This window comes from Caretta caretta, chromosome 10 (genome assembly GCF_965140235.1).
Source record: "Caretta caretta isolate rCarCar2 chromosome 10, rCarCar1.hap1, whole genome shotgun sequence".
Lineage (NCBI taxonomy): Eukaryota > Metazoa > Chordata > Testudines > Cheloniidae > Caretta > Caretta caretta.
The window spans coordinates 41,344,971-41,366,364 of NC_134215.1; the positions used below are offsets into that span (position 1 = coordinate 41,344,971).

The 21,394-nt window shown below is 48.3% G+C and overlaps 1 pseudogene; it reads right to left on the minus strand.

Moving 5' to 3' along the window:
• Window positions 1–276: 276 nt before the first annotated feature.
• LOC125644035 (zona pellucida sperm-binding protein 3-like) lies at window positions 277–20,369 on the minus strand (annotated as a pseudogene).
• Between the last annotated feature and the right edge of the window lie 1,025 nt (window positions 20,370–21,394).

The following is a 21,394-nucleotide window of genomic DNA, read 5'->3' on the forward strand; positions in this document are numbered from 1 at the left end:
GTCCCTCCCTGACCCAGTGTCTGCAGTAAGGAGAGACACGTTAGCCAGACTACAGTTGAGTTCTCTTTATTGCAGAGCTGCTGTTACAGGACAGCTCAGGAATTAGGACGGCTGCATTTTTTGTACACAAGACAGAATCCCAGGGCAACTAAGGCCACAGCCAAGGCTGCTGCCACCACTGCTAGCCCACCATCAAGCTGGGCCCCTCTGCTGCACCTGTAGAGAAAAGAAGTTAGTTTACAGCATGAGCAAGGAGCTTTCTACCCACTTCTCCCATCAGTTAATGGCCTCCATACCCTGCAATGACATCTTCAGTGCTGCCACTTGGCCTTCTGAGGGACCCCACAAGCCTTGAGCTGGGTCAAGGATGAACAGTGGTCCGACTGCAACATCAGCCTCAGATCCTGATACTGAAGACCCATCTGGATAGAGATGAGATGTGAATGAAGATTAGTAAAACGCCCAGGTCTGAGTGGAATGACTTTATGGTGCTCATTTTCTTTAGGCCACTAGTCCTCAGCTCCTGGGAGAGCAGGGTTAATAAGAGTTTCTTTTATAGATGGAGGGGAAGGAGGTACAGAGACTGCATGACTCACCCAGGGTCAGATGGGGGCCTGATCCTGACTCCTAGCTTCTCCCCAAGTCCCAGTCCAGTCCTTCCTCTCAACCCTGGATTTGGGATAACTGCCGTTGACAGTCTGAATGATACCATCTCAACTGGAAGACATGGCCACCCCATTCAGTAAACACAGTGCATTAGACAGCTCACGATTCCTAGAAGGCATCTCTCTCTGGAAGCGCCTTCCCGGCCAGCTGTCCAGAGTGTTCACTCTCCTGGACTGTCCAAGTTGTCCACAGTTCCCAGTCTCACAGCAGCTGCAGATGTTTCTGGCGCCTTCCACTGGAGACCAGCTGGAACAGAGCATGAGCTAGAGTGAGAATTGTTCTCTGGGTCCATTTCCCCCTTCTTTATGTTTTACTCCAGCTACTCACAAATTGCCGGCTTTGTAGAAGGAACAAGCCTTGTTCAAGGGATCTGGAGCTTGGTCAGCTGAGGTGACCTTCAAATGTCAGGTGATGTAGATCTGAAGAGGGAGTGAAAGCATGGGGATCATCCCAGAGGTTAGTTACAATAAATCTGTTTAGCCAGCATTACAGCTGTGCTAGTTGGTTTGGCCAGTGAACCAAAAAACTAAGTTAAAAAAATTTTGGATTGGGTCAAACAAAGCATTTCACTTGACCCAAAGTGAGTTGTTTCATTTGAAGTTTTTACTTTATAAAAACACTAAGATTTAAACAAAGTTGTTTTGAATAAAAGTTATTTTGAAAGTGTCAGAACCAAATGTTTTTATTTTATAGTTTTTGTTCACTGAATTATTTGTTAGCCCAAGTTCACATTTTCAGCAAAGAAGTCTTGGCTGAAAAAAAGTTTTGCCTTGCTCTGATCAGATTAGCAGACTCAGGAGAGGGATAAAGGCATCTCACCAAATTGCTGGTGTCTCCTGCAAACCTGAACGCATCCACCATGAATTTCAGCATGTCCTGCCTGGGCCTGGGGGATACGAAGGCTGAGATGGGAAATCATCTGATTTCCCATCCAACAGGCAGCTAGACACAAGAGTCATGGTCAATGAGGTGCTAACCAAGCATAGTTCCTTACCAGCTACATCGGTAAATATCCCCTAGAAGGGACGCCCCAGCTCTTACCCATTAAAGTCAATGACAGCATAGCTGGGAGAGGAGTCCCTGTCTGGGCTCAGGGTAGCCACACAGCTCTCCACAAAGAGCCTCAAAGCCACATGGTTCCCAGTGCTAACATCAGCTTGGATATGCATGACCTCCCCAAGCTGGAATCCATTGGAGGGTCTCTCAGTGCTCCAGTCATCTGCAAGGCAAGTTCACCATGAAGAATTTCAAAGGTGCTGGGTGCTTTATGAGGCCCTGACTGTCCAAGGGACAGTATAAATCAGCTAGGGAAGGGCCTAGACACTAGTACAGGGATCTCAAACTCAAATGACCACGAGGGCCATATGAGGACGAGTACATTGGCCTGAGGGCCGCACCACTGACCACCACCCCCCGCTGCCCTGGCCCCTCCCCCACTCCACCCCTTCTGTGAGGCCCTGCCCCTGCCCCGCCTCTTCCCACCCCTTCCCTGCCCCCATTCCAACCCCTTCCCTGAAATCCCCACCCCAACTCCACCCCCTCCCTTCCCCCAGGGGGTGCAGGAGGGGTGCAGGGTGTGGCAGGGGGCTTAGGGCAGGGGGTTGGGGTGCAGGAGGGGTGCAGGGTGCATCAGGGGGCTCAGGGCAGGGGGTCAGGGTGCAGGGTGCGGCAGACGGCTCAGGGCAGGGGGTGGGGTGCAGGAGCTGTGCGGGGTGCAGCAGAGAGAGAAGGGGGGGCTGGTGAACCACAGAAAATAACCCCACGGGCCGCGTGTTTGAGAACCCTGCACTAGTATACCATGGGAAAGGAATTATTCTTCTTGGGAGAGAAGTTCCTGCTGCAAGCACATCATTGCTCTGCCATTCAGAAATACTCAAACCTTGGGAGATTTAGAGTGTGGCAGCTGCCGCTGCAGTCCATCCCTAGTGGAAGTGGTTGTGCTATCAGAGTGAATAGTGCTTCCTTTTCTTAAGTAAACTTGCACCTACATCAGGTGCAGGGAGAAATCCAGCCTCTCCTCCGCAGACAGGGTAGAGCTGAAGGGAACCCATGTCAGCTTGATGGCTCTACTGCTCACATTGTCCTTCCTGGGAGAGGAGGAAACCTCAGATGCTGAACCTGCTCCTAGGACAGGGACTGGACGCAAGCGATAGGGACAGAGAATCTGTCAGGGTTCCCTCCACACTCTGAACTCTAGGGTACAGATGTGGGGACCTGCATGAAAGACCCCCTAAGCTTATTTCTACAGCTTAGGTTAAAACTTCCCAAGGCACAAATTCTTTGCCCTTGGAGGGTACCCTGCCACCACCAAGTGATTTAACAAAGAATCAGAGAAAGGACCACTTGGAGTTCCTATTCCCCCAAAATATCCCCCCAAGCCCTTACATCCCCTTTCCTGGGGATGCTTGAGAATAATATCCTAACCAATTGGTTACAAAGTGATCACAGACCCAAACCCCTGGGTCTTAAGACAATAGAGAAATCAGTCAGGTTCTCAAAAGAAGGATTTTATTTTTAAAAAAAAAGGTAAAAATCACCTGTGTAAAATCAGGATGGAAAATAACTTTACACAGTAACAAAAGATTCAAAAACACAGCAGAAGTTCCTCTAGGCTTAGTTTTCAAGTTACAAAAAACGGGAATAAACCTCCCTCCAGCAAAGGAAAAATTCACAAGCAGAACAAAAGATAATCTAACATGCCTTGCCTGCCTTTTACTTACAATTTTTGTAATATGAGAGGCTTTTAGGATGGTTTTAGGAGAAGGAGTTTTCCTACCTGATGCTTCTCTGCTTCCCAAAAGAACACACCAAAACAAAGCCTTTCCCCATTGGTCCTTTTGGTCAGGTGCCAACCAGGTTATTTGAGCTTCTTAACCCCTTACAAGTAAGGAGGAATTCTAAGCTACCCTTAGCTGTATGGTTATGACAGCATCTCAGTCACCCACCTGGGATAAAAAACAACAAGGAGTCCGGTGGCACCTTAAAGACTAACAGATTTATTTGAGCATAAGCTTTCGTGGCTAAAAACCTCACTTCTTCAGATGCAGACATAAATATACTGACACATGAAGAGAAGGGAGTTACCTCACAAGTGGAGAACCAGTGTTGACAGGGCCAATTTGATCAGAGTGGATGTAATCCACTCCCAACAATAGATGAGGAAGTGTCAATTCCAGGAGACGCAAAGCTGTTTCTGTAATGAGCCAGCCACTCCCAGTCCCTATTGAAGCCCAAATTAATAGTGTTAAATTTGCAAATGAATTTTATTTAGTTCTGCTGTTTCTCTTTGAAGTCTGTTTCTGAAGTTTTTTGTTCAAGAGTAGCTACTTTTAAATCTGTTATAGAATGTCCAGGAAGACTGAAGAGTTCTACAGCTGGCTTTTGTGTGTTACCATTCCTGATGTCCGATTTGTGTCCATTTGTTCTTTTACGTAGGGACTGTCTAGTTTGGCCAATGTACATGGCAGAGGGGCATTGCTGGCACATGATGGCATATATCACATTAGTAGACATGCAGGTGAATGAGCCTCTGATGGTGTGGCTGATGTGGTTGGGTCCTCTGATGGTGTCACTGGAGTAGATAGAAAAAGAAAAGGAGTACTTGTGGCACCTTAGAGACTAACCAATTTATTTGAGCATGAGCTTTCGTGAGCTACAGCTACATCGGATGCATCCGATGAAGTGAGCTGTAGCTCACGAACGCTTATGCTCAAATAAATTGGTTAGTCTCTAAGGTGCCACAAGTACTCCTTTTCTTTTTGCAAATACAGACTAACACGGCTGTTACTCTGAAACCTGTCATTAGAGTAGATATGGGGACAGAATAGGCAACGAGATTTGCTACAGGGATTGATTCCTGAGTTAGTGTTTCTGTGGTGTGGTGTGTAGTTGCTGGTGAGTATTTGCTTCAGGTTGGGGGGCTGTCTGTAAGCAAGGACTGGCCTGCCCCCCAAGGTCTGGGAGAGTGAGGGATAGTTTTCCAGGATAAGTTGTAGATCATTGATAATGTGCTGGAGAGGTTTTAGTTGGGGGCTGTATGTGATGGCCAGTAGCATTCTGTTATTTTCCTTGTTGGGCCTGTCCTGTAGTAGGTGACTTCTGGGCACCCATCTCATTCTGTCAATCTATTTCCTCACTTCCTCAGGTGGGTAGTATAGTTTTAAGAATGCTTGATAAAAAGATTTTGTAGGTGTTTGTCTCTGTCTGAGGGATTAGAGCAAATTTTGTTGTATTTTAGGGCTTGGCTATAGACAATGGATCGTGTGATGTGTCCTGGATGGAAGCTGGAGGCATGTAGGTAAGTATAGCGGTCAGTAGGTTTCCGGTATTGGGTGGTGTTTATGTGACCATCACTTATTTGCACTGTAGTGTCCAAGAAGTGGATCTCTTGTGTGGACTGGTCCAGGCTGAGATTGATGGTGGGATGGAAATTGTTGAAATCCCGGTGGAATTCTTCAAGGGCCTCCTTCCCATGGGTTCATATGATGAAGATGTCATCAATGTAGTGCAAGTAGAGGAGGGGCGCTAGGGGACAAGAGCTGAGGAAGCGTTGCTCTAAGTCAGCCATACAGATGTTGGCATACTGTGGGGCCATGTGGGTACCCATAGCAGTACCGCTGACTTGAAGGTATAAGTTGTCCCCAAATCTGAAATGGTTGTGGGTGAGGACAAAGTTACAAAGCTCAACCACCAGGTGTGCCTTGGCCTCATCAGGGATACTGTTCTTGACAGCTTGTAGTCCATCCTCATGTGGAATATTGGTATAAAGAGCTTCTACATCCATGGTGGCCAGGATGGTGTTTTCAGGAATGAAGGGTTCATGTTTAGCTATTCCACCTGGAAACAGGCAGGGCACACCCTGACTGTTTTGTAGAAGCAATGCACACATTGCTCTATCCAAGGACAAGGGCTAGATATGAACCATGAGAACTTGATTGTTGGGACAGCAACTGTGGGAAGCTTTCTTAGCCTGGGCTCAAGGCCTGAGAACCAGGATTGTAGTAGATAAAGGATGGTAAATAAGTATATTAATCAACGTCATACATTCCTTTGTGTATCTTTTTGCGGTAGCAGTGTGTAATGCTAAGGGGGGAGAAATATAATAAAAGGAGAAGGTGGAAGGCGGGGGGGCAGAACAGCCCATCTCAGCTGACCAGCCTGCTTGCTTGCATAACGCTGTGTTCTGTCTCATCATTGAACCGCCACAACTGGCGCCCAAATGTGGGGCCCTCAGCACTCACCTCGCCCGGCAAGGGTTTCAGACGCGTCACTCATCCGCTTCGTGGATCCCGGTGAGTATTTTTCATTGTGGTAAGTATGGGAAGCTCCCTCTCTGCTTTGCAAGTGCAACACCGCAATGAGCTGCAGTATTTGCTGCGTAAGGCTCAGCATGACTGCCCGGCTCGAGCACTTACTCTCCTGCTACAGGAGGTGCGTGCCCAGTGCCCGTGGTACCCTGAAGCTGGAAGCCTTAAGCTAGCAGACTGGGAGCAATTGGGCCAGACATTGCACGAAGAGCCTCGGGCGCCCGTGCAGGCTTTACATGCCTGGCACCTCTGTCGCAACGCAATACTGCGTGTCACCTCGGATAGGCCCTCTTTCACGAGGCTGGTGATCTCGCCACGCCCGTCGGCTCCTGTAGCCATCCCCGTTGGAGCTCTCCCCCCTTCTACTGATGCAACCCAGCGTGTCGCTTCGGAAAGACCCTCTCCTGTACCCACAGCCCCCCCTCTCCCTGATTTGCCCCCAGTGTCTTCATTACCACCGCCTCCCTTGCCTTCCCCACCGGAGCCAGTGTGTGATCACCCTCCCCCCGTGGGGCCCCATGCTCTGGGGCCCCCCGGAGGGTCATCTGCATCTGCTCAGAAGCTTTCGCTGGTGCAACAAATGGTTCACGCAGCGAAAGCTCGATCAGATCTTACAGCGGAGGAGCTGGCTGATCTGGTCTCAGTTTGCCCGGTGACCTGGCAGAATGATGACCAGGGCAACCCCGTGGGCACCTGGACCACTTTGCCATACTCGGTGGTTAGAGAGGTAAAGAAAGCAATTTGTGAGTTTGGCCTGACTAGCACCTTTGTGCGTGGTCTCATTGAAGGGATAGGTACTGGGTACTCCCTAATCCCTGAGGATTGGAAAACGCTGCTGCGCATGATGTTATCACCCAGTCAGTATGTTATTTGGCTTAGTGAGTATCGGCAGATGGCAGAACGCCAAGCTCAGGTACATAGAGAGCACGGTATCATTTATGAGCATTTGGCAGGGGAGGGCCCGTTTGCTACTATTGAGATGCAGTCTCAACTCCCTCAGGCCGTCTTCCCCATTATTTCCACCTGTGCCCAGCATGCTTTCAAGAAGGTCCCGGATTCAGGCAAGCCTACCAAAAGCTTTGTCAGTATCCGTCAGGGTGCCTCAGAGTCCTTTTTGGATTTTACCAACAGATTGCATGAGGCTATCCTCCGACAGGTGGATAACACTGAGGCAGCTCACGAGCTCCTGTTAAAATTGGCAGTTGAAAATGCAAACGAGGATTGCCGCCGTGCTCTCCAGGCAGCGCAAGCCTCTGGTATTTTAGAGCTCTCAGACATGCTGCGGGCGTGCCAGAACATTGGCACACAAGCCCACAAGGCTGGAGTTCTGGCTGCCGCCCTGAGAAAAACCGGGAAGGAGGGGAAGCGTTGTTACCGCTGTGGTAAGGAGGGTCATTTTCAGCGGGAGTGCCGCTCATCTAAGGCACCAGCCCGACCCTCCAAGAAGTGCCCCAAGTGTGGGAAAGGTTATCACTGGGCTAATCAGTGTCGTAGCGGGTCGGGAAACCGCGCGACGGGTCCCCCCCGAACCCAGGGCCAAACGGGGGTGTTTCCCACTCAGACAACCGCTCCTCTGCCTTAAAATCTGTAGACTCTATGAGGGCGGCGACTGCTGGAAGTGCAGGGCTTGATTTGATCATGCAGGAGGACACTGACTTTCGGCTGCCAGGGGAGGTCTGTGCCATACCTACACAGGTGACGGGACCTCTCCCTGCCGGCTTTGTAGGTCTTGTTCTCCCTCGCTCACATGCTGGGAAACAGGGCTTTTTTGTCATTCCAGGGGTCATTGATGCTGATTACACTGGCATTATTAAGGTTCAGGTGTGGACTCATCTTCCACAGTCGCTCCCGCGTGGACGGTCAATTGCACAATTGATTTTAGTCCCCTATCAGGTGCCAGCTGCCGAGGATCGAACTCGGGGCGGAGGCGGCTTTGGATCGACGTTGTCTCACTCGCCGTCTCACAGCGCGTCTTCTCCACTTGTTGCTCTGACAATGTCAGTCTGCTCCTCGAAACCTCAGTTAACACTTCTCTTAAATGATGTTCCTTTTACAGGTCTGGTGGACACTGGAGCTGACGTTACGGTGATTCGTGATCTGGAGTGGCCGGTTAGTTGGCCTACGGTTCCTTCTAAAGAATTGTGGGGGATAGGGGGTAGTAAACCCGGGCGCCACAGTTTGTCTTGGGTCACAGTCTCTAAACCGGGAGGCCGTACCCTTGCTACTATCCGCCCTTTTGTACTCCCTGTCCACCTCAATATTTGGGGCCGTGATTTACTTACAAAGTTAGACACCACCCTCGATATTAACATCTGATGGCCCAAAACCCTCCCTCACCCACCGTGCCCTCCGCCTTACCCTTGGTATGGCAATCCTTAGAGCCCGTATGGATTGATCAGTGGCCCCTCCCTCTAGAAAAGCTAAAAGCACTTCATTCGCTTGTGCAACAGCATTTGCAAGCACAGCGACTGGAGAGCTCCACTAGTCCCTGGAACACCCCGGTGTTTGTTATTAAGAAAAAATCTGGTGCTTGGCGGCTGTTACATGATTTAAGGGAAATAAATAAACGCATCCAACCTATGGGCCCCTTGCAATTTGGCTTACCAAATCCAAATTTAATTCCTCAAACCGATCAACTTTGTGTGTTAGATTTAAAAGATTGTTTTTTCACCATCCCCCTTTGCCCTCAAGATCGCGAAAAATTTGCATTTACGGTGCCACAATATAATAATCAACAACCCTCTCAAAGGTATCAGTGGAAGGTCTTGCCCCAGGGAATGCAAAATAGTCCAACCTTGTGTCAGCTTTTTGTGGATCGGGCCCTTGCCCCTTTCCGTGCCTGGTACCCTTCGCTAAAGGTCTACCCTTACATGGATGACATTTTGCTAAGTGGTCCCCGGGTCACGGCACAACAGCTTGAATCTTTATCTCAGATTCTCGGCCAAAATGGCCTGTTAGTGGCACCAGAAAAAATCCAACGCTCTTATCCCTACCACTACCTCGGATATAAGGTTTTACAAACCTATGCTGCTCCGGTTCGTCCGGAATTAATTCTACCTCAACCCCTAACCCTTGTTAAATTACAACAGATTTTGGGCCATTTAAATTGGATTCGGCCCTACTTTCTTCTCCCCACTTCAATGCTGCAGCCATTGTTCGAGCTCCTGCGTGGAGCCCGGGCACCGGGTGCGGTTATTGCCATCACTGAAAAGCATACTGCCTGCATTCGACAAATCAATGCAGCATTGAGTCAGCAGTTTGTGGACAGACTCCCAGAGGTCCGTCCCTTGCGATTGGTTCTTCTTGCCACCCCTCATACGCCAACTACGGCTCTGTTTGTACCCCGTACAGACACAGCCGTCTCTATTATAGAGTGGCTGTACCTTTCATCCACCCCCCCTTGAAATATTTATCCGTATTTAGATGCCCTATCTGATCTTGTTCGTAAAGCCCGCCACCGTGCAGTGCAACTCACTGGCACTGATTTAGTTGCCATTGTGCTCCCCTTGTCCCGTACTGAATTTGACTCTTTGTGCCACACCTCCTTGGCCTGGCAGGTTGCTCTTTTTGATTATGTGGGAGAGATTTCTTACAATCCTCCAAAAGATCCTCGGTTGGTCATTACCCAAAAGGTGCCCCTAGTTGTTCATCGTCTTAGCCGCTCTCAACCCATTGTTTCCGCTGTCACTCTTTTTACTGATGGCTCTCCCCACCGAGGTGTAGTCACTTATCAGTTGGGTGACCCCCCTCGTTGGCATTCTCGTTTTACACTGCCTCAGTGTTCTGCACAGCGTTCAGAATTGGCTGCTGTTATTTTGGCCTTTCAACTTTTTGTTGATTGTCCCTTTAATTTAATTGTGGATACCCATTATGTTTATCAGGTAATTGATCATTTACCCCTTGCCCTCATTACCCCTCAGGTTGATGCAGACCTCCTTCGCCTGTTTTTGTCTTTGCAGCACCTTCTTGCCACTCGTCATTTCCCTTACTTTGTTGCTCATATTCGCAGTCATACCCCTCTGCCTGGGCCACTCACTGAGGGCAATGCACGCGCCGATCGCGCGTTGCGTGGTCAGGTAAATTCCCTTTTTTCTGACCCCATTGAAAGCCATGCCTTTTTTCATCAGTCTGCCTCTGTTTTGGCCCGGCAGTTTCACATTCCTGCTGATCATGCACGTTCCATTGTTCGTTCCTGCCCCGACTGTGCTGCTGCTGCTCCTACTTTTTCTTATGCCGTTAACCCCCGAGGTACCGCAGCAAATCAGCTGTGGCAAATGGATGTTACTCATGTGCCATAATTTTGCCCCTATTCGTTTTTACATGTTTCCGTTGATACTTATTCAGGCTTCCTTTGGGCAACCCCACAACGTGGGGAAGCCACTACCAAAGTTATTCACCATTTGCTGGCCTGCTTTTCCGTTATGGGTCGCCCCTGCCAAATTAAAACAGATAATGCCCCAGCTTACTGCTCTGCAGCCCTCTCCACCTTTTGTGCCTGCTGGGACGTCCGTCTTAAACACGGAATCCCTTATAATTCCACGGGCCAAGCCATTGTTGAACGTGCCCATTGCACACTCAAAACCTTGCTAGATAAACAATTAAAACAAGGGGAGCTGCGTCTCCGAACCTTAGGAGACATTCAACAACAAATGCATATCCTTTTGTTTACTTTAAATAATTTAACACTGAATGCAGATCAGCAGACCCCTGCGGATAGGCATTTTCACAAATCTGAGGTACTGGAAAGACCGCGTGTCTTTTACCGTCAGCTGCCCGATCCACAGTGGCTGGGCCCAGTACCTCTAATCACTTGGGGTCGGGGATATGCTGCTGTGTCTCTCCCTGCAGGACCGTTGTGGGTTCCAGCTCGGTGTGTGCGACCGGCACTGAAGCAGCATGGCGTGGCACCAGGGACTGTCGAATCCCATACCAGAGTTTCAGCTGACTTTGGAGGAGACCGCGTTGCCCCCCGAGTCGACAACGACGGGACGGAAACGGAGGAGGCGTAGTGTCCCAAACCGGCCTGTGACATGGGGAGCAGTAAAAGCATTGGTCGCCGCGGCCCAACGAAGACTGGCAGCAGATCAACAGCCAGAGACTCCTGAGACTTTGTTTGTGGCGATTCTCGCCCAAATCACTGCTAATTCTGTGATGATTGTGTGCCTTTTGTGCCTGCTATTTCCTGTAGGGGTTGGCTCGGAAGCGCTTCCCCCGTTACGAGCCCGAATGACATATAACATATGGGAAAGATTGGCTTCAATAGCAAATGTTACCCACTTTTGTCTATCTAATTCTGTAGCAGACGGAGATTTGTTAGGTACATGCCTTATTCCAGTATGTCATCACCCTGAGGAGATGGAGAATAAGACACTGTTCTCTGCTTATGCGAATCTTTCCTCCCAGTACTCTAGCATGGCTAATTGGGGCCCAGCCAACTATACTCTGCCTCGCACGGCTATATCCCTCCACACACCATACCCGGCCGGGGCTCACAATGTCACCTGTGCGCGTGTAGTTAACTGCACTAGTACAAAGGTGCCCTTGGGCTGTCGAAAAATTTCTCAACCCCTTTTAAATTGTTCCCATGCTGTTAATGTTTCATATAATTATGGCCATATCATCCTACCATCAGGATGGTTTTTTACTTGCGGTTCACGCACCTTTAATTATATTCCTGCAAATTTAAGTGATGGCACCCTTTGCTGTCTTAGTAGAATGACACTTATATTGCCTTTTGCTGGTCAAAACCGTAGTAAAAGAAGTGTACCCCTTTCAGATGATTGTATTGCAGATGTTGAGCTTTTTAGTCGTGCTGAGTATACTGCCTTAGCGGCCTCTATTGTTGGGGTCCCCGCGCTTGCTATGTATTCCGCCAGAACTTTAAATAACCTGGCATGCTTTGCAGCAAAGGCAATTAATACAACATCCCAGGCTATTGCCTTACTTAACACAGAACAACACGAATTAAGGGATGCAATTTTGGATAACAGAGCAGCCATTGATTTTCTGCTCCTGAAACACCATCTAGGCTGCTCCACATTTCAGCACATGTGTTGCTTTAATTTAACTGATAATAGTCGCTCCATAGAAACTAGACTGGCTGAATTGGCCAGTCTTACAACATACATACGCCAAGATCTGGGGTTTGAGGGTTTTTGGAATTGGCTTACAGGTTGGCTGCCCTCTCTAGAATGGCTGCGACAGCTTTTTGGTTATTCTGTGTTTGTAATCATTGGGCTTATTTTTTGCTGCTGCTGTGTACAATGTATTCCTTCCTTGTTAAGACTTTGTAAAATTTCGCCCTGGAAAGCTCCCCAGGTTATGTCCTTGTCTGTCTGGGAGTTAAATAGCATGACAAAACAAATTGACGGCTACCATGAGATGGCCAAATATCATTAAATAAAAAACAGGGGGATGAAGGGTTCATGTTTAGCTATTCCACCTGGAAACAGGCAGGGCACACCCTGACTGTTTTGTAGAAGCAATGCACACATTGCTCTATCCAAGGACAAGGGCTAGATATGAACCATGAGAACTTGATTGTTGGGACAGCAACTGTGGGAAGCTTTCTTAGCCTGGGCTCAAGGCCTGAGAACCAGGATTGTAGTAGATAAAGGATGGTAAATAAGTATATTAATCAACGTCATACATTCCTTTGTGTATCTTTTTGCGGTAGCAGTGTGTAATGCTTAGGGGGGAGAAATATAATAAAAGGAGAAGGTGGAAGGCGGGGGGGCAGAACAGCCCATCTCAGCTGACCAGCCTGCTTGCTTGCATAACGCTGTGTTCTGTCTCATCATTGAACCGCCACACAGGAAGATCACCAATGCATTGTAGTTTCCTCAGGAAGTCGGTCGTGTCTAAAAGATAGCTAGGAGTGCTGGTAGCGTAGGGTCTGAGGAGAGAGTCCAAATAGCCAGATAATCCTGCTGTAAGAGTGCCGATGCCTGAGATGATGGGGCGTCCAGGATTTTCAGGTTTATGAATCTTGGGTAGCAGATAGAATACCCCTAATCGGGGCTCTGGGGGTGTGTCCGTGTAAATTTGTTCCCGTGCTGTAGCAGGGAGTTTCTTGAGCAGATGGTCTAGTTTCTTTTGGTACTCCTCAGTGGGGTCAGAGGACAGTGGCCTGTAGAATGTGGTGTTGGAGAGTTGCCTGGCAGCCTCTATTCATAATCCGACCTGTTCATTATGACTACAGCACCTCTTTTGTCAGCCCCTTTGATTATAATGTCAGAGTTGTTTCTGAGGCTGTGGATGGCGTTGCGTTCTGTACGGTTGAAGTTATGGGGCAAGTGATGCTGTTTGTTCACAATTTCAGTCTGTGCACGTCTGCGGAAGCACTCTGTGTAGAAGTCCAGTCTGTCATTTCGACCGTCAGGAGGAGTCCACCCAGAATTCTTCTTCTTGTAGTGTTGGTAGGAGGGTTCCTGTGGGTCAGTGCACTGTACAATGGTGTGTTGAAAATATTCCTTAAGTCGGAGACGACGAAAGTAGGCTTCCAGATCACCGCAGAACTGTAGCATGTTTGTGGGGGTGGTGGGGCAGAAAGAGAGTCCCCGAAATAGGACAGACTCTTCCACCGGGCTAAGTGTGTGGTTGGATAGATTAAAAATATTGTTAGGTGAGTTGAGGGTACCACTGTTGTAGCCCCCTGATACTTGTCACCTGGGATAGTGACACTCAATAGGGATCACAGCTGGACTCGTTCTCAGGATTGTTCGGTTGCTGGCAGGGGTGGAGCTGTAGGGCAGGCTTGTGCTGTAGACCAGGTAATCTGGGATCATCTGGGGAGAGGCAGACAGTGGGGCGGTTAATACCATGTTAACAGGATGAAGCTGGCAAGACTTCTACAGTTCAATAGAAGCAACATTCTTCCCCCTGCACCCACCCTCCCCATGGGCAGCACAGAAGACAGCCAAAGCTTGGCTCCATCACTGATTATTAGACTATAGAGCTTGGTAGTGGCCCTTCCCCTATCAGCAGCACCAAAGCTCAGAAGAAAGCTCTGTACTACTGGGACAGGACAACTGCATTCTGGTCCACAAGAGAGGCCGCAGGAGCAGCCTCTTCTCAACAGTGCAGCCAAGCCCACCCCTTGGCCAAAGGTTACTAGCTCCCAGCAGTGTGCAGTTTGGGCATTGTAGAGCATGGGTTTCTCTCAGGGTGGCTTCACCCTAAGAGAGATTTTTTGTTAAATCTGTTCAGCCAAATATGCCTTTGACTAACTGTAGTGACCTTTAATAAGATCAAGGCCCATCAAATTAAATATGGTTTACAAGCTGTCTCCAACCCCCTAGAGCTGGCAGCAGGGCCTAGTCTTTTATCTGTCACAAGGCAGAGCACCTAGGCCCCAAAGGTACAGGAGGTACAGTCAGAATGGTACCTCCAATTCCTGAAACCTAAAGCCCTACACCGTGCCTCACAGGGCTACAGGCACCAGACAGCAGCTGTGCTCTTAGCTCTGGAAGGACATTGGGCACCCTAGCCGTAATGGGAGACAAGCTCTGGGTGCCACAGCTTCCCTACCATTTCTTGGAGTTACTTGACTAGCTTTTACGAGTGACAGCTGTGAGACAGGCAATTCAGTTGACTAAGGAGCCCTATTGGCCTCTCAGTGAGGTTTCGCAAAAAGAAAAGGAGTACTTGTGGCACCTTAGAGATTAACCAATTTATTTGAGTATAAGCTTTCGTGAGCTACAGCTCACTTCATCGGATGCATACTGTGGAAAGTATAGAAGATCTTTTTATACACACAAACCATGAAAAAATGGGTGTTTACCACTACAAAAGGTTTTCTCTCCCCCCATCCCACTCTCCTGCTGGTAATAGCTTATCTAAAGCAATCACTCTCCTTACAATGTGTATGATAATCAAGGTGGGCCATTTCCAGCACAAATCCAGGGTTTAACAAGAACCTTAGCTGTGCAGAACACAATGCCATCCACAGCCTCAAGAAACAACTCTGACATCATAATCAAAAATGCTGACAAAGGAAGTGCTGTTGTCATCATGAATAGGTCGGAATATGAACAAGAGGCTGCTCGGCAGCTCTCCAACACCACTTTCTACAAGCCATTACCCTCTGATCCCACTGAGAGTTACCAAAAGAAACTACAGCATTTGCTCAAGAAACTCCCTGAAAAAGAACAAGATCAAATCCGCACAGACATACCCCTGGAACCCCGACCTGGGATATTCTATCTACTAGCCAAGATCCATAAACCTGGAAATCCTGGGCGCCCCATCATCTCAGGCATTGGCACCCTGACAGCAGGATTGTCTGGCTATGTAGACTCCCTCCTCAGGCCCTACACTACCAGCACTCCCAGCTATCTTCGAGACACCACTGACTTCCTGAGGAAACTACAATCCATCAGTGATCTTCCTGAAAACACCATCCTGGCCACTATGGACGTAGAAGCCCTCTACACCAACATGCCACACAAAGATGGACTACAAGCCATCAAGAACACTATCCCCGATAATGTCACGGCTAACCTGGTGGCTGAACTTTGTGACTTTCTCCTTACCCATAACTATTTTACATTTGGGGACAATGTATACCTTCAAATCAGCGGCACTGCTATGGGTACCCGCATGGCCCCACAGTATGCCAACATTTTTACGGCTGACTTAGAACCCATGGAAAAGAAGCCCTTGAGGAATTCCACCATGATTTCAACAATTTCCATCCCACCATCAACCTCAGCCTGGTCCAGTCCACACAAGATCCACTTCCTGGACACTACAGTGCTAATAAACAATGGTCACATAAACACCACCCTATACCGGAAACCTACATGCCTCCAGCTTTCACCCTGACCACACCACATGATCCATTGTCTACAGCCAAGCTCTGCGATACAACTGCATTTGCTCCAACCCCTCAGACAGAGACAAACACGTACAAGATCTCTATCAAGCATTCTTACAACTACAATACCCACCTGTGGAAGTGAAGAAACAGATTGATAGAGCCAGAAGAGTTCCCAGAAGTCACCTACTACAGGACAGGCCTAACAAAGGAAATAACAGAACGCCACTAGCTGTCACCTTCAGCCCCCAACTAAAACCCCTCCAACGCATTATTAAGGATCTACAACCTATCCTGAAGGATGACCCAACACTCTCACAAATCTTGGGAGACAGGCCAGTCCTTGCCTACAGACAGCCCCCCAAACTGAAGCAAATACTCACCAGCAACCACATACCACACAACAGAACAACTAACCCAGGAACCTATCCTTGCAACAAAGCCCGTTGCCAACTGTGCCCACATATCTATTCAGGGGACACCATCACAGGGCCTAATAACATCAGCCACTCTATCAGAGGCTCATTCACCTGCACATCCACCAATGTGATATATGCGATCATGTGCCACCAATGCCCCTCTGCCATGTACATTGGTCAAACTGGACAGTCTCTACGTAAAAGAATAAATGGACACAAATCAGATGTCAAGAATTAGAACATTCATAAACCAGTCGGAGAACACTTCAATCTCTCTGGTCACGCGATTACAGACATGAAAGTTGCGATATTACAACAGAAAAACTTCAAAACCAGACTCCAGCAAGAGACTGTTGAATTGGAATTCATTTGCAAATTGGATACAATTAACTTAGGCTTGAATAGAAACTGGGAGTGGCTAAGTTATTATGCAAGGTAACCTATTTCCCCTTGTTTTTTCCTACCCCCCCCCCAACGTTCTTGTTAAACCCTGGATTTGTGCTGGAAATGGCCCACCTTGATTATCATACACATTGTAAGGAGAGTGATCATTTTACATAAGCTATTACCAGCAGGAGAGTGGGGTGGGGGGAGAGAAAACCTTTTGTACTGGTAAACACCCATTTTTTCATGGTTTGTGTGTATAAAGAGATCTTCTGTACTTTCCACAGTATGCATCCGATGAAGTGAGCTGTAGCTCACGAAATCTTATGCTCAAATAAATTGGTTAGTCTCTAAGGTGCCACAAGTACTCCTTTTCTTTTTGCGAATACAGACTAACATGGCTGTTACTCTGAAACCTGTCAGTGAGGTTTAGCAATCAAGCTTGTCTACAGCTAAGGCAGGGCATGAAGCTATTTCCCTGCTGTATAGTTTGAAGAGTTACTCTACTGTAGAGAGTACAGAGATCAATACACCATCTGGCTGCTCTTGGTGTTCTTCCCCTCCCCTTTTGAACTTAGCAGGATTTGAAGCCAAGGGACTATAGGTGATCCACAGGGCCAGCTGGAGAGTAGAGGTCTTAATTTTCACAGGATGGCTGGAGATGAAGGTGTCATTTACAACCACTAATAATAGCATTCAAGGAAGCCTTGAGAGCCACATCTGCAAGAACTCAGAGCCCATCAGCCCAGTTTGACCCAGGTGATGGTACTTAAGAGCTGGTTGGAAAAAAACCTGACAGAACAGTTTTCCATCAAAACATGCAGTTTCACTGAAATCTGTTTCATGGAAACGATTTCAACAAGAAGTTAAAGTGTTTTGTTTTGATTAATATTTTAAACGCACTGGAGTCAAAGCACATTGACTCAACAGGATAGAAATGAGATATTTCATTGGTTCCAGAGAAAGACATTTTCTGGAATTCTCGTTGTGGGAAATTTCCTTGTGTTCCAGCTTAGAACAGAGGTTGGAAGTTTCAGAGTTCCCCACGGAATGGAAGTTCCAGTTCCTGACCTCTTCTAGTGATACTTCCCAGGCACCACCCACTCTCCCATGTCCCAGGACTGTGGCAATGGGCAGATGCCATCATGACCTGTGCCTGAACACCTTGACAGAGCAGTGCAACACCATGATGCATCACTACAATGACTGCACTGGGAGTGCACTGGGATGTGTTGGGGCCCCATACTGCACGGGATGCACAGGAGTCCCTCAATAAGCTGTACTCTTCCTGGGCAGAGGGTGCTTCCCAGATGTAGCCAGACAGATGGCCCTTGGAGCCTGCTGCTCCTCCAGCAGGCAAAGGACTCTCGGCAGCAGCTCTTGCCACTCTCCACCCCCACATGTTCTCACAGGTGGCGCAGCAGCTGCCTCTGCTGAGGATCTTAGGCCAGTCTCAGACACCCAGACTTTTGAATTTTTGCACCATTGGCCAGGGACACTGGAACAATTTGTATAGTGCAGGGGAGGGGCTGAGAGCCACTGAACCAAATAAACCCCAGCACCCCTAGTTCCAGCATCTATGGCCCTGGCCACATTTGGCCAGTGACTCTAACAGAGACCAGACAAAATGGCAGCAGCTCAGAGGGACTAGCACCGCATCTACCAGCTGTTTGAGCCTCATTAAGGCCAGACTTTGTGCAGAGCTCAGCTCCTGTTCAGGTACCTAGAGGAAGGCCAGGTCCCCAGGAGTACTTAGCACCCAACATGCTGCACTCATGTGTAAGGTCTGGCCCGGTTAAGGGTGTTAGGATATAGATATTCAGACCTGTCTGTAAAGGCCTATACTCTAAGAATTTAGGTGTATTCTTATCACTTGGCTAGTGATAGAGGTATAAAAGAAAGAGTCAAAATCACTGTCTGCTGGTGTAAGGGCCTTCTCTTACTGTGACAGTCTGAGGCCCTGTTCTTAGGCTAAGGCCTTTGGCTAAGCAGCAGAGGCAGCCATAAGCTGGGAAGCCAACAGTCACCTCCTCACATTCCAAACTAGTCACACTGAAATAAGGTGCTATTTGGCTGTTAGGAATACAATCCTGTCCTGATAGTTCCTATCACCTCCAGAGAAAGAGAAGTGCCTAGAAAATGTAAAAGGAAACTTAGTTTGATAGCATCCTGTCTTGCAAGAACTCACTTATCAATAGCTGGGATGTGAAATCCTCACTTCTGTATTGTCTTGTCATTATAGTTCCCACTTTGCTGTTGTTTGTCTGTATAATCTCTGTCTGGTTCTGTGATTGTTCCTGTCTGCTGTATAATTAATTTTGCTGGGTGTAAACTAATTAAGGTGGTGGGATATAATTGGTTACATAATCATGTTACAATATGTTAGGATTGGTTAGTTAAATTTCAGGAAAATGATTGGTTAAGGTATAGCTAAGCAGAACTCAAGTTTTACTATATAATCTGTAGTCAATGAGGAAGTGACTGGGTGGGGGTGGGCATGGGCATGTGGGTGTGTGAGATGGGAACAGGGAATGGGGGTAAGAAAATTGGAATCATGTTTTGCTAAAGGGGGAAATGGGAATGGGAGTAAGGAAGTTGGAATCATGTTTGGCTAAGGGTAGGAATGGGAACAGGGACACAGGTGTAAGGCTCTGTGGTGTGAGAGCTGGGAAGGAGGATACTAAGGAAGGAAACTGGAATCATGCCTGCTGGAAGTTCACCCCAATAAACATCGAATTGTTTGCACCTTTGGACTTTGGGTATTGTTGCTCTCTGTTCATGTGAGAAGGACCAGGGAAGTAAGTGGGTGAAGGAATAAGCCCCCTAACAAAGGGTACTGCTGTCTCTTGGGATTCCCAGCCCTGATTAGATGTAGGTAGAGCCTAGAGAACAGGACACATTTATCCCTCTCACAAGTTTGCTATTGGGGGGACAAGTCTCAGCCTGTACCTCACTTGGGAGTGGAGATAATATACCTGCTTTAATACCGGAGCTGTGCCTTGGTCACTTAAGCCACATGGTATTGGGTCCAATACCCCATAGCATAATTTAATTTACATGCCGGACTTCCAGACAAGACAGGGTTGTGTCCATCACAGAATGACAGCTCAGGCTGAAGTCTGATTTCCATGATAATTTGTATGACTAAGACTGTTTGCAGAGAGAGAATAACCAGCATTGTAAACAGTCCAAATGAAACACTACTGGGGCTAGTTAATGTACTTGCAAATAATCTCTCCATCTGACCAGCTCTAATCACAACCAAAGTTACGATGCTCCATCCCAGACGTACATCTCTGAGCTCTTGTCTGATGCTAAGAGGAGACTGGGGAGGGGAAAGAGATTCTGTACCCATTTGGGGCATCTTACTTGCAAGGTGCTGCCACATTCATGGAGCCCAGCTGCAAAGGTCACCATGTTTTCGGCAGCATTAAGGGACGTGTACCCGCAGGCAGCTGGGCCAAGGCTCAGGTCAGCAGCTTTGGTCAGTTGCCTCATCCCAAACAGACCCCTGTGCACAGTGATCACCCTTTGAGCTTCCTCACACTGCACCGTTACAGGCTGCAGTGGGGACACAGCCCTGAGCTGGGAAGCATCTGCCCAAGACCAAAGGTAGGGCTGGGCAAGAGAGGGCACATGGGCTTGTCTGAGAGGGGGCTCAGCCCTGGGGGTGGGTCTCCAGATGGCTGAGTCACTCCTAGAAAAATCCCAGGAATTGTAACAGGCCACCCTACTGACTGCCCAGGATAGGAGAGCAAAGCAGAGGTTGTGCCCCATCCTGCCTGCCTGCAGCAAACCCAGCCTGGAGGGAAACTGCTGCTCTGGGGCCCTTTATCCTCTGACCTAAAGCCAGCTCCCAGCTGCCCCAGGTAATTAACACCCTCCACTAGACTGCAGGCAGCCGGGGCCCAATCACAGCCACTGCCCTGCCCCTGGGGCAGGGAAATAATGAATGGGGATTCATGCCTCCTGGCAGTCAGTGCCCTCCAGCCTTTGGGAAGTTCCTGCTGCGGTTCAGAAAACTGATCATAGAATCATAGAATAACAGAGTTGGAAGGGACCTCTGAAGGCCATCTAGTCCAAACCCCTGCCCAGAGCAGGACCAATCCCAACTAAATCATCCCAGCCAGGGCTTTGTCAAGCCTGACCTTAAAAACTTCTAAGGAAGGGGATTCCACCACCTCCCTAGGTAACGCATTACAGTGTTTCACTACCCTCCTAGTGAAAAAATTTTTCCTAATATCCAACCTAAACCTCCCCCACTGCAACTTGAGACCATTACTCCTTGTTCTGTCATCTGCTATCACTGAGAATAGTCTAGATCCATCCTCTTTGGATCCACCTTTCAGGTAGTTAAAAGCAGCTATCAAATCCCCCTCATTCTTCTCTTCCGTAGACTAAACAATCCCAGTTCCCTCAGCCTCTCCTCATAACTCATGTGTTCCAGTCCCCTAATCATTTTTGTTGCCCTTCGCTGGACTCTCTCCAATTTCTCCACATCCAACTTGTAGTGTGGGGCCCAAAACTGGACACAGTACTCCAGATGAGGCCTCACCAATGTCGAATAGAGGGGAACGATCACATCCCTCGATCTGCTGGCAATGCCCCTACTTATACACCCCAAAATGCCATTGGCCTTCTTGGCAACAAGGGCACACTGTTCACTCATATCCAGCTTTTCGTCCACTGTCACCCCTAGGTCCTTCTCTGCAGAACTGCTGCCAAGCCATTCAGTCCCTAGTCTGTAGCGGTGCATTGGATTCTTCCGTCCTAAGTGCAGGACTCTGCACTTGTCCTTGTTG